At 36.0% G+C, this 14760-nt stretch overlaps 1 long non-coding RNA gene across 2 annotated transcripts in view; it reads left to right on the forward strand.

The window, feature by feature from the left end:
• LOC135415559 (uncharacterized) overlaps window positions 1-14064 on the forward strand; it is a 28972-nt gene extending 14908 nt beyond the window's left edge. For both annotated transcript variants that reach the window (XR_010431180.1, XR_010431181.1), the window contains 2 exons: window positions 7884-7985; window positions 13074-14064. This is a non-coding gene — a long non-coding RNA (uncharacterized LOC135415559). The remainder of the gene's footprint in view (window positions 1-7883; window positions 7986-13073) is intronic.
• The last annotated feature ends 696 nt before the right edge of the window (window positions 14065-14760 follow it).

Consider the following 14760-nt stretch of genomic DNA (forward strand, 5'->3'; position numbering starts at 1 on the left):
GGATTCGCTATAATCAACAGCAGCAGGGGATTCTTTGAGGTTGTGTTGAAAGATATATTCAAGATTTTAGCAGAAAGAAAATAATTGCATTTAATATTATGCTGGTGGGAAATAACATATGTTCAATCTTTTCCAGGTTTTATACTTACATTCAGATTTAGACTCTTGCCCTTTTGATGCAGAGATACAACTCCTTAAAATCTGTTTGTTTGGTTTTTTTTTAATTATTATTTTTAAGCACACTTATGCAAAGGATGTCCTGTTATTAGCCAGCTAGAGTTTTATGATACTTGCAAATTTTACTTCAAAAACTTGCTAAGGTTTCATGAACATAATCAGTGAACAAAGTAAACAGCTCTATGTTCAACAAGCAAGCTATTACCAAAACATATTAGTTTCTAGCATTGTTTTATTTTAGATTTTTTAATGTAAAACTCAAAAAAATTACATATTTTCTCAGATGTTTGCTTGAAATTTCATTCTGTTTCAAATCACTACACTTTTTAGAAATTCAGAACTTTAAAATGAATGTAGTTCTGTCTGTGTAAAGAGTAACTGCTAAGTTGATGAAATATTTGCAGTTAGTTAATACAAAAAAGCTGACAGTCATATAAAGGTTTTCCACAGTTAAAGGAGATAAAAATTTGTGCATATGATAATTGAGCCTCAATGTTAGTTTATATCTCTTGTAAGTTTAGGAAATTAAAAGTAGCTGTCTAGTTTAAGCTGATTGTGCAGAATTCCTTTATAATCAAGTACATACATAGAGAGAGGTATCACCATAGCATGTTGCAATAATGCCCTGTTTGCCCATGAATAACTGAAGTAAAAGAGAAACTGGCACTGGAGGAGTCTGTCCCTTTCTCCCAAATTAAAAAGCATCTAGACACAACTAATATTTTTTAGAGACTAAAGCGAGTGAGAGGAATTCTGTCTTGCACAATTATTGCAACCCTTGCCTAGTCTTACCATTTACCTTTTGTCATTCCCTGCCTTGTGTTACTCCAGAAGGGTACTTCAGGGCAGATCATTATCTATGTAAAAGGCTAAAGGAACAGCGATCATTTACACCATATAGATTCAACTATTCCTCACCTATGAATTTGGTTGCACACTTCAGGCAACCATATAAAATTATTTTTCAATTAAAATCTGTTAAAGTCATATTTTTTTCATAACCCTATTGGTTTATTAATTTTCTATGTAAATAGAAATATATATATTTATATTTATTTGTAAAAACACATCATAGACTTCTGGAATATGAAAAATGCCAGATCTGGACTTTATATTAACATGGGTTTAGAGATGTCTACCAAAAGACTTAAAGTGGGAGTTGATGGCGGGGGGGGAGGAGGAGGTGGGGGAAAACAATCTTCCATTCAAGAACAGTCTTCTTAAAAGTCATGTGAAGGCTAAACATTTGTAAAACATTACATTTGTAAAATGTAACATATACACTTCACAAGCCGCAATTCCATGGTTACTTTACATGTCTTAATGACTGGCATTTACTTTTTTTACTTTTTTATGTTTTTTAAAAAATATTTACTTTTCTCGCTCCATCCTCCCTGCCAGCAGCAACATTACATGGCCACATATTCGGTCAGCTGAAGCAACTGCTGTGGATTTGGGGGGCAGGGAGAGGGGGTCTGTTGTGATTTGGAATAGCACAGCAGCACAAAAACTAGTGCTGGCACCAGAGGGAACAGCGCTGAGTGAATGAAAGCTGGTGCGGAGATCAGCTTTAAGAAAGAGTGGAACTGCAGCCTGAGGGTGGGATCCTACAGCACCTCTCATCCTTTCTCTACCAACTAAGGCTGTCTATTCTTTCCCTTGCATCAGCACTAACCCCCACACAGTGTGCAGAAGCCAGCCCAGGGAGGTTGCTCGTCTGTAAGCTAACCCCACAAAAGCAAAAAAAAAAAAAAAAAAAAAAAAAAGAACAACGAAACAAAAAAACTTTTCAGCCAGATTTGCTCCAAGAAGCAATTCACAGAATGATCAGACAAGAGCTAGTGCCAGCACAGTGCAGAAGGTGGAAACACAGAGCCAGAGCCAATAGCAGAGAGGACAAGGCAGCCCAAACTTAGATCAACTCCAGCTGTGATGGACCCAGAGCCAGAGCCAGCCTGACCGCTTACAAGCTTCCTAAAACCTCTGCACTTTCTTCAAAAATGCTAAGATAGAATGAGTAAGTTTATAGAGTTGAAATTACCAAGACACTTAAGAAATAAAATCAGGATGCTTACTTAAACACTGGTCACAAAGCAAGAAAAAAGCCTCATGTCTTAAAGCTATCTAGCAGAATTTTTGTAGAACGTAACAGGCAAGGACAAATCATTCCTGAGCTACACAGATCACTCCTGTGAGTCGATTTCTCCTTTCTAAGCCTTCACTGTGTAGTTTTGGATTGAGAGGAAGACCTTAGCAGTGATTTCAGTAAGTATTACTCACTATTTAGAGAACTCCATATCATCATCACTATAAAACACATTATTTTACATATTATGTTTTGTAATGTTTGCGACGTTAGCACAGAGATGAGAAGATAAGGCAGCTTGGAAACGACTGAAACCAAGAACACTAGAAGCTCTAGCATTTAGAAAAATCAACAGTGAGGAAGACAGTACTTCTTTTCTCTATGCAAGTATCTAAAACTCTACCATTCCACACCCACAAAAATATGAATCTTTCGTTACCTAAGCATATAAGTTTTTAGAACAAACAGATTTAATCTGGCTTAAGTTTGTAAGGGCAACTACACAGACATGATGAAGTGTTGAAAAACTGAACTTAAAAGAAAGGAGGAAAATATTTAGGAGATAAAAAAAAATAAACAACAAAAAGATTTCTGATATTACAATCACATTGTAAATAAAAGAAACAGAGTCTAATATGCTGACTACAGTAACAATATTAAAAAAAAATCCTTGTAAAAGATAGATTTGAAAATTGCAGACAAAAGCTTCAGGGAAGTTATAAAGGATTGGTGTGTTAATTCCTGAAAGAGAATAGGCTACTTGCAAGTACAGAAATAAATAGATATTAGTCAGTAGGTTTAGCTTTCCCCTTGCAGCTTGTACTGGTTGGAAGGAAGATAAAATCTGTAACTGATTTAGGGGAAACCACCTAAAACAATATTAGAAAGGTTTATATTGACTACCTGACTTGCCAAGAAGGCCCAGAATGAAGGATTCTAACAGACTGATAGCAGACAGGTCTTTGAATCTAAGATAAATCAGTATTTACAGACACATTTGTGCTCCCACTGTTGTAGTATCTTCCTCTCTTCTGCTGACAACTTAAGAAATAAGTATAAATTATATGAAGACACAAAAAAGATTTCCGAAACTTAAGTAGAGTAGTCAGGCTATGTTAAAGGTTAGCAGAAACATTGGATCACATGATGAGATAAAAATGCCTGCTTCTGGAGGCCAGCAGTGGAGAGCACTGAGGAAAGAGTACAAAGGATACTTCCTTACAGGGGGAAATGCTGGAAAACAGCTGTCAGAGGAATTCAAAGAAGAGAAGAGTGAGGAAAAGTAATTCACATGCAATCAATAAATTTTCAGATTTGGAGTATTATTGGTTGATAGTTTTCTAGAAATAAAAATTCTCAAAAATAAAAGTTTCATGTGGGATTTTCTGTTGGTCATGTGTACAGCTACTGAGGGGAAAGGTAAGGAACTCGATTTCTGAAGATTTGATAACTGGCCTACCCTGGCTCAAATAATAAAAGCAAAGTTCAGTTCAGTTAATCCAGTTTGGATGTGTATTGATTTGTTGTTGTTAGCAGCACTGCTATACTTTCTGTCTTTTTGAGCAAGCAGAAAGAAACCTGGGAAGGGAAAGATACATGGCCTGGGGAAGAATAGGATGGCATCTCTGAGCCTGGGAGTGGGCTTTGGGTATACAGCTACAAAAACACCTGCAAATCCCACGTCTTTCTGCTCAGCTTTGTTTATACACATTTGGTAGCAGTCCTCAAAACCGGAGTTTTGTTAGTCCAGCAGATCAAGTCTGTTGAACTCAAACTGCCTGCAGAAGCACAGCTCAAGGTTTGAGCCACACTTAGTGGATAGACTTCACTAAATTCAACATCTGATTCATTAGATTCAATGTATTTCATTAGGGAATTTTTTAATTTTTATTAAAAAAACAAACAACCCTCTCACAAAACAAACCAAAACATAACGAAGCATCATTTCTTCTTAACAGCATAAAGGTAGTAAAACATATGAATAAGAATACAAAGACCACAGAATCTCTTTCCTATCTACAGTACTTTAATCTAGAAACTACAGCTCTTGTCCAAGCCAGTCATCACCGAGTGGAGTGCCCAGATTTTAGCCAATAGTCTGTTTAATCAGGGTGTGTGGGTGTACAACTGTGTTGTACAATGACTTTCCCCTTGCTTCCAGGTATCTATTGAACACAGAGACTTCATTAAAGCAGACTGCAAAGAAAAAATTGTGCAACAATATTTGCCTTTCAGGTTGCAGTGAAGCCTGGAACTGCTCTGGTCAGAGCAGATGATACAGGCAGTGTTTTGCAGTTACCCCATGCTGTGGACCATGGGGTTGTTCAGTCCAGAATGCTTCCTTACAGTCCCACATCACAGCAAATTATGATTTACAGTAATACAATTATAAAGTAACCACCTTAATTTACTAAATCATTTATAGTATTCAAAAAAAGTAACGTTTTTCTTACCTAAAATCTAAAACATTATTACAAGTGGGCAGAGATCACTGATCTTCTTTTGTACTGAGTTCATGATATCAAATGTCCTATTTATTGAGTGTTGGTCACTGGGATAATTCATGGGTAATCAGTGATTTTTCAAAATCTGTTGGATTGTCACTCAACTCCTGTAATACCTTAAGAAATGTGTCTTTGCCTGATGAGATGCTTTGGTACCATAAAAAGGAAGTTATAAAAAAAAAGTCAAAACACAGTGAATTAAAGATTTGCAAATGCATATCAGTGCAGCAAATATAAATTGCCCTATTTTAGTATTATAAAATCTGTAAAGTAGATAACCAAGAAGTCAGGACACTAGAAACTAAGGTTGCCTTTTTTTTTTTAAACAGACTGAACCCATCTTAAACTTACCCAAAATCTTAGCTCTCCTGAGGAAAGACAGATAAAAGGTTAAATCTGTAGACAACAAAGAGAAATCCAAACAAATTCCTCCATCCTAAATGGTCACCAGGATTACAAATCAACTAATTACAATGCAAGCATATGAACTGGGTTGCTTATAAGCAGTGTGTAAATTTAAAACTGCTCTACACTGAAGGTTAATGTTTTATGCACACTGTCCTGTACTAGGACATCTTTTCCTGCACTAGGACATCTTTTCCTGCACAACTATTAAAAGTATTTACAAGTATATATACACTCTGCATGTTTCTCAGGAATCATACATTTGAAAATTTGAAGTTAAGAATTCTCAATTAAATTACAAATAGTTACAAACTGTTTCTTGGTGTCTTTCTTACAGTTTTAAGGTTATTTTAAAAACACAGCAGTTACCTATTGACACACTGAAAAGTTATACTTTAAAATGGAAACAGTTATGGTTCCAATCTGCTACTCATACCATACAAAAATAACAGATATACATAATTCCAGTAGGCACTGTACCTTATTATCTTAGCCTTTACCAAGAAAAACATTTTTAAGTAATTTTTTTTTTACCATAAGTTTATGAACTAAAGTTGGAAAGGTGACCTATAAGCCAAGTAAACAACTTCTCTATCAATGACTTTCCCCTTGCTTCCAGGTATCTATTGAACACAGAGACTTCATTAAAGCAGATTGCAAAGAAAAAATTGTGCAACAATATTTGCCTTTCAGGTTGCAGTTTTAATATACTTCAATATATTATCACACACTTCCAAATAAGTAAACAGTAACCTTATATTTAGAATTCCTTACTTTTTTTATCACTAAAAAGTATAAAGAACCTAAAAAATAATTGTTCTTTTAATATTGTGAATATTAATTTCATTGATAGCAAAATGAACTTAATTATATTGCTGTCCAAGAACAACAAAACCACCAAAGATAAAAATAGATGTTGTTTGTATGTTAATTTCATTGCATATGGAAAGGATTGTTATTTCTGTTCAGTTGTTCAACATTCAGAACCCATTTTTATCACCCCAACATAATAAATTTAATCACTTTTAGTTGTGATACAAAATGACCAAAGACTAGAAAGCCCAACCTACAGCTGCATCCCATTCTAGCAGGCACTACTCATAGGCAGAAGATGCACAGTAAAAGGCAGATTCTATCCGAAAAGTACAAAGCTTAACAGACAAGAGAAACAGAAGGCATGAGAAAAGAATGTAATGCCTAAATAAAGGTATGGAATGTGGGGCAAATAGAAGGTAAGCAAGTGGCTCATGGTCACAGAGGAAGACTGTGGCAGAGCCAGAAATTACACCAGATCTTGCACTCTATTACACCAGATCTCACTGTCCTCTAACACATCAGTATTCCTGTCTGCATGCATATGACTTTGTTGCTTTTCTGCAGGTCTTAAGTCTTATTAAAACCCAGAACGAGATAAACAATATATCTAAGATGCCTACTCACTTCTTCAAATTAAAACCTGACCATTACCAGGCTAAGCAGCAAGTCCCAAGCACCAGCTGTCAAGCATCTCTTATTTGCTATTATTGCTAGTAAGAAAGATATTTTTTCACTCAGTGTGTATGACAGAAAATCTAAAGTAACAAATTTTGACTAGTGAGTAAGGAAAGAAAATATAACCTGAAAGTTTCCTTTGACATCTTAAAATGGAAATCACATAATTATGACAAGGGAAATTAATTTCTAGCATTAATATCCTCTTTGTATTCCTAATTTTTAGTTCACACATTCACCTAACAAGAAATATGTAGCACATAATACATCTAATCCCACTGCATTATAATAATTATATTACAGAACACACACATTTGCATTCTTAACTGGTTATATATATATATATATGTATCTATATTCATGTGCAGGGAGACACAGGAAGACAAATACATATATAGAATACATTAATGATTATACTTTCTGAAGAAATCTAAACATTCTGAAAAAGGAAAAAAATACCTTGCTTGACCACACTAATTACCTGTTAGTGAGCTGTTAATTAAGACTTAGGAAAATACACAGTTACAAGTTTTACTATAAATTTTTTTCAAGAAAAACCTTTGTTGAGCACATTTCCAATAATAGAAACTAAATATTTTCCTTCTATCTGAATAGTAGATTTTTCTTTCTGTTTAAGTGTTTTAACGTTTTTAATCTCAAAAATAATACCAGCATAAGTAAAACCAATTCAGAGCATTCTAACACTTACAAGTGAAATTAGTGCCTGTAATTAAAAAAAAAAAAAGCTAATGGGGACCAGCACAGCAAAAAAAAAAAAAAAAAAGTGTTTTTCATGGTCTTTCTGACACACCTCTTCCTATGTCAAACTGTGCAATGCTCTCTTCCACTGGCTATTTTTCTAATCCTAATCCTTGTCTCCATTACAGAAGCTACAAGTTTCATGGCACTCAAAGCAAAACTGATCAGTAGTACAGATGTAAGCTCAGAGAAGGTCAAAACACTCATGGAAACTGGGAAACCAAAGCCCACTCCAAGATATAGCAGCACACCTTAACACGACTTCAGACAAAGCTCCCCTTCTCACCTCTGTGTTGTCACCTTTGACCAACAACTTGGTCCTGCTTCAAACACACACAGGTATCACCATTGCAGCCATCAAGCTGCTGTTGAGGCCAGGTATTCACAAACTGATAGTTTTAAATAATGGCAACACTGTTTAGCAGAGATGTTAAATGAGATAAACGATTTATTCTGTTGAGCTCCATAGAGATGTACGAGAGCCACCAAAGCCCTGAGAGAATTCTGCAGCACTGTACCTGCTGTCCCTGATGGGTAAATTCAGAACAATATTTCAACAAAAGGTAAGATTTTATTTTAGGTGTAACTTACCCTTTTCCTTTCTGCTGTATTTCTGCAGGCATTTTTGCCCACCATTGTACTTCAACTATCACCAAATTACATGTTTTGTTGTTTTGTTCAGCAGAGATTTTGTCATTGTTGTTGCCTAAGGACACCAGCCAGAACAATAAACAGTTCCAAATAAGTTCCCCTTACACAGCCTTGGACATGATAAAAACTTAGCTGCTCAAGTCTGATCACACATGAAATGTGTTTGAACTTTGTCAGTCCTTAAAACAAAAAGTTTTCATTTATCCTGACAGAAACATGAGGAAATCTAGATTTAAATTTTCCGTGGTTTTGTTTGTTTTTTTTTTAAAAGCCCCGTAACTGTAAAACACAACTAAATGTTGCATTTCTCAATGGTAGTCAAGGAAAACACTCAGAAAGCTCATTTAAAACAGAAACTACATATATGAAATAAAATGCATAGACTTGTCAAACAGAAAGAATATTATAACAGCAGATACAGGGCTGTTCCTTTTTACTTTCACTAGTCCACAGTTCTCCTGATTCGCATTAACTAGATTGCTGCCACTGGTAAGTCTCTTCACATTTGACATGAAAATTAACAGAAGACTAATTTTAGGATTTGAAACATCCTTCTATATCATACAGGGGGTTTTTTTCAATATGCAAAACATTTTCCTCCTCAATATCAAGGGGAAAACAGACATTCATTATCTAAGTTCCTCTTTAAAATTCTAGCTCTTCTGCATTTCTCCATTTAAGGACAGTTGGCCATCAGTAGAGAACAGAGAGTTGAAATTGTTAAAATAATTGACAGAAAACTGTGCAGACTCCAAAAGGCTTTCTTGAATGGATGTCTCCTAAATCAAATATTAGAGCTTTTCCTTGAGTTTATAACATGCGTGATATAGTCCAATGGTTTGTTCATTACAGTAATTTTCCTTCCCTTCTGTTTTCAAGGGTTTTTTTCTGTCTTTAACACACATTTGAATCTATTCCCTTTCTTATATCACAGAATACATGGTAAGAGCTTAGCGAATAAACAATTTAGGGTAAGAGATTATCCAATAAACACTTTTACAAAAGTTCCAGAGTAAGTTACATCACTCACAAAGCACCCAAATAAATGGCTATTCCATTGATGCATTCAGCATCTTTAACACTCTTCGCAGCAAACCAAAGTTGTTTAAACAGTTGAAAATACAGAGAGCAGCCTATATTCGTCCACCTCAAATACAACTGCTTCAGCAGCATGTCTTCAGTGAGGTTTTCAGACTCAATAAGTAGAGATTCCTGGAAGACATCAGCTTTTTTGAAGAGCACCATTACCCTATATGAAATATTTTTCAAATCCCAACACCTAGTGCAGCCTTACTGTAGCTTTACAAGTAATCACATGCACCTTTCAAAAATAATAAAACACATCTTGTAATAGCCCACTGAGTGCTGCCAATGTGCCATCACTGCTGTACCTACAGAAAAACAGCGATACAAAACGAGGACTTGATTTACCCCACACACAAAGAACGTCTGTCACATAACTGCAATAAAAACTCTGACCTCTCGAGTCCTTATGCCTTAACCACTCGACCAACATAAACACACCCCCCCCCACTCCTTAATAATTATTTCCTAAGAAATAAACGTGGCATAGTTGCAAAACTGTAGCACAGATAGACTGAAATAACTCTTCAGCTGCTTGTACTTACAGATATAAACAGTGCGCAGTTCATAATCCACCTGGAGTTTTCAGAAGGTTTTGATGTCAATGCTGTTCAAACACATCCTCTAAAATGTTGAGTCTATAATCCCTCAATATGTGTCAGATAAAGGATTTCTTATTGATTTGAGGTCAGGATTTCAGCATAGTGAAACTCATGCAAACGTAAGGCTTTTTATGTTGTTTCTTTTCCTTTGTCTGGCTACTGCTTTTTCACTTTTAAACATGCAATCTGTGATCCACAAGACTTAGGAAAAAATCCAAAACTGTTTTCTTTGTAATTCGGTACATCCAGATAAAACCATGCTAGAAGGTTATTATTGATGCCTTGTTTGCTCATGCTATACTCGCAATCTATTATATGTAATCCCTGGATATTCTGAAGAATCATTGCTAAAATTAAAGAACCTTTGTTTGAATTTAAAGTTTTGGTGAGCAAAAGGCATCTGCTAATAGAAGACAAGCTTAGAAAGAACCTGCAGAGAACTGTCCTTCCTTACTGCCACTGCTTTTGCAAACTAGCCACAAAAAAAATCATGCTAGGGAACATCAACAAATTGGTTCAGGTGCCTAGGATTAACATTCACAGTGTTTTCCTGGGACATATCTTGCCCTCCTAAACACACACAGTGTTGCATCATTAACTCATTACAATTATTTAAGAACCGATCACCTGTGATAGGCTGCAGCTAACAGTCTGTTTTGTAAACTAAGCAAGTTCATTCCTGCTCTGTGTTCATGCAATGCTTAAGATTTGCCTACATACAAAAGTTGTGCTTAATTACACTGATTTCATTTAATCAGCTCAAACCCTGCACTGTGATGAGATCATAAGGTTGCTTTCTACATATGAAGTTCCTCATTGGGGAAGATGGACACGACCCTTCTGTACAACTACAGTTGCATCCATATCTTGGTTACACCTGCACAATTACTTCAATAAAACATAACGTGAAATACTTACACTGCTCTAGAACCCATGTTCAGAACAGAACGTACAGCTGGAAAAGTAGGTGGCCCTTGGAAATTTTGGTAAGAGATTTTATTAGGAATTAAAATACTTTTTATTGGTGTGTATTGTTTGAGAGCTCACGGAAAGTTTCAGATATAATAGTCGGTCTCTAGCTGAGTACTGGCAGAACCAACTTCCTGAGTTTCTGTGGCATCCCAATAGCTGAGAAGGTGCTGTAATTTTCACAGCAAACAATCCCCAACTTTGGATGCCTTTAAATAGCATTCAGGATGCATTTCTATCTGTTGCTGAGAAAACTGAAAGACTAAAGATGCAAGATCACCTGAGCCAACAAATGCTAGTAAATATTTGAAATTTCAGAAACTATTGAAAATGTTTCAGAATTTCCTTCAACTTAGGATGAGTTTTTTTTCAGTAGATTGCAAAATGTAATGGTTCTTTCCTGCCTGGTAGCAGTGAACTATAAAAACAATGTGAAACACTACTAATTTGAAATTTTCTTAATGGAAATATCTAATAGGAAGCTTTAATCACTGATGACATTTTTATAACTGAGCAGTAAACTGTTCTAGGCACAGAGGAAAAATAAGATTTAGATATTACAAAAACCTAGAATATGTAGTTTCATAAATGGAATTTCAACAGTTGTAAAATGTTTTAATAAACAAATTGCTCCGTAAGCAGTGGAAATGTTCATAGTGTGGCTTCCATCTGACTTGTGCTGTTCCACACTCGTGTGGCTCCCACCACAGTAATTGCCATTTGCTGCATGTACACCCTGTGGGCTCTCCCTCCACTTTCCCCTGACCACAGGCAACACCACGAGCTCTGGTTCCCATTAGAGCTTCCCCAGGGAATGCAGTGGGGTACTCAGATAGGAGCTGGGCAAGATGCAGCACATGATTCATACAGCAGTGAGGACAAGCTGCCTGGCTGGCTATAGATACTGCTGCATTCATTCTGCAGCAGTATCTATCACTGGATCACTCCCTTTCCCTATCTAGTCGCCTTTTTTTTCTTTTCTAAAGCTCACAGAAACTTGAAACGCTTCAAACACTGCCCCACTGTCAAATTCTATCCAAATCTGCCAACATTTTCTGAGATACAGACTGGCACAGACAGTGCAGATGTGTTTCTATCTGAAATCAGATTGAAATATACTAGATGATGAGAATGAATATATCTATTTTCTTCTGGAGATAAGTGGTTGTCCTGCTTTTCTGCTCCCAGGCTCCTAAACGTTGTTCCTCTGTGTCTGGATAATGCAAGAGGTCTCACATTGCACCCTGACAATAGCTGGTAGTAGAATGCTCTATCCAAAGATTCGTTAAATTCCACCATCATCAACGTTTCTAAGCAATCCTCTGCTTCAGTGGTATAAAAACATTATTAACTACATGGGTATAACGACAGAAACCTTTTAAATACTAACAGACTGTAAAAGCAGTATGTTATAGACTCGAAATACTGGGCACAAGGTTATGGAATATATGAGTTTTCAGTGTTGGATAAATAACATTGTTTGCATGTGGAAATTTTTAGGTATAATATTATTTCTTCACAAAATGCCTGTAGATTCAGAGACAAAAACTCAGCAAGAAGTAAGGCATATCTACAAATACATATATATATATATGCAAATGAAAGAATGTATGCAAAAGATTGTTTGCTGTTACTCATGTTATATACAGAGTATAGATACATATTCACTTATGAATTAAATATCCTATGAAATTCAGTGTAAGATAATGAAAATACAGATGGAGCATTTGGACTTCTCACTCAGATTCCTGTTATTGACTGTAAAGCAAAAATGGTCTGAAATGGCCAAACCTGTCTTCAACAGACACAGCTTTTTTAACTAGATAGATGAAAGATGCACATAGCCTAAAAACTTTCATGTTATAAATCACTTCAGAAATAATGATGGATTTATAGCTCCCTCTCAAATAGTGCAAACAAGCACTACTCTAATCCAAATCACTGGGACCAGGCAGGTTGCATGATACACCCTCAATCCAGACCATTCAGATCCATCCAAGTATCAGCACTGAAAGTTATTAGCAAGGCAAAAAGTATTTGGAACTGTAGCATATTTACTATTGTTCACATTTTAAATGTTGTTTTAAACATTTGGTAACTTTCTGAAGTTTTATTAAGGAACATTCGGTGGTTATTAAATCACTCCCCACCCTGTTGCTCTACAGGACAACACTGCACGCTCTTAAAGGCTTGGGTGGCCTAACAGAGTCTGTGGCTGTTCTCGGACTTCCCTTGCTAGATATATTTACCTTACTCCTACCATTTCATATGGAATCATTTGTTGGTTTCAGTGCCATTCCTTCCTCTGAGGCTGAACTTTCACTTTATTTATTTTTTATCTTTTAGATTAATTTTGCCTCTGCGGGGATGGATAAAGAAATTGAAGAACTGACTCCAAATGTAAATTCCTATGCTTCCTTCTCTTCCTGAGAACCCTCTAGATTAGCAGGCACATTCTGAAAAGCACAATGACAGATTCCTTTTGTGCAGTGATTTCTCTTCAGATCCCACAAATAAGCACCAAAAAAATTCTCAACTAATATGGAATTTCAGCTCAGATGGTCACAAATTAACCAGAAAAGGGTGTACGTTCGTTTACACAAATTACACACATTTTCCATTTTTGGTCTATAGCATAAAAAATTAGATAGTTAATTTTAAATGCAAAACTTTGTACAGCATGCAAATCATGTCTGTATGTCAAAGTAAAATAACAAACCTAATGAGGAATGTTAAAAAAGTAAGACCCATTAGTTTAAAGATACATGGAAGCAGCCAAAGATGACAAACATGCATAAAATTCAAAACATGATGGAAAAGGGAACAAGCACTGAACCACATAAATCAGTGTTTTGAATTCTATTTCTCTGTGGGTATAATTGTACCTTAGTTTCTTATAATGATTTATTGAGGTAAATAGTCTGTATGGTTTAACAGCTACAGCTTCAAAGTGTCAGGCACAGACTCTCCTTTATTCATGAGGCAGCTGAGTATTGGGATGTGAATCAGCTTCTGTATTCTGGGACTTGGCAAAGTTTGTTTTTAAGGTCCTTATAAAGGATTCATGTTGATGCAGCCATTCAAATGTGAAAAACACTGATGAAATAGGAAAGCTTTACAGTAATTCTGGGGGAAAAAAGTAAAAACACTGAAATAAACCATTCAGAATTACCTTCAGCAAAAGAAAGGAACATCCAGAGTTAATTTTAATACAGTCTGTCGTTTTGGGAAACACAGAAAGAAACTAATTTCTTGATGAAGTACAAAAGTGTGATGGGATTTCAGAATTTACTTTTAAGTTGAAATAAAATAAAGTACAAAAGAAGAAATGGTAGAAGTTTAAGCTGTGATATTCGCATTTTGGGTTGATTGCCAAACCACACGTTCTATTGCTCTCAGACCAGGATAAACCAACCATTAACTAATCAAAAGAATCATTATCCATGAAAGCTATGATGGCATTTTAACAGTTCTTAATCTATTAATAAGAAAGAATAATTTGCAAAATATATTCCCTCTTCTGTTTACATTCAGAGCACCATTCTTAGCAGAAATTATATGTAGGCTCCCATGGTGTACAAACCCTATGAAAGCCATGAAAATTCACTAAGCTTCCTTACGTCCCGTGCCAAGACATTCAGCAGGAACTTTGGTTGTTGCCAAGAAACACGCGTGCCTCAGATACAGAAGCTCTGCATGTACCGGTATTTCAACATTCCTGGAGAGAAATGTGACCCCTTGATGCATACACTGGTTTGCTGGCATGCTCACATTCCTCCCCATCTGTCAGAGTGGCATGCTGCCTTCTCGCAAGGTGGGATGCCAGTTTTGGAGCACAGGTGCCAACCAAATATAGGTTCCGACTAATACTCCGCAAAATGTGGCAAATGACATTTCACCTGCAAGAGGACCATCCTACCTCTGACCTGTGCCAAATTAGGCTTGCATGCTTCATTAGCAAAAGGGGTCATCAGCTGAAAATCATAGGCAGAACCAGAAATGCTGGCTTTTTGGACAACATCTCCTAGCTGAG

This window comes from Pseudopipra pipra, chromosome 6 (assembly GCF_036250125.1).
Source record: "Pseudopipra pipra isolate bDixPip1 chromosome 6, bDixPip1.hap1, whole genome shotgun sequence".
Lineage (NCBI taxonomy): Eukaryota > Metazoa > Chordata > Aves > Passeriformes > Pipridae > Pseudopipra > Pseudopipra pipra.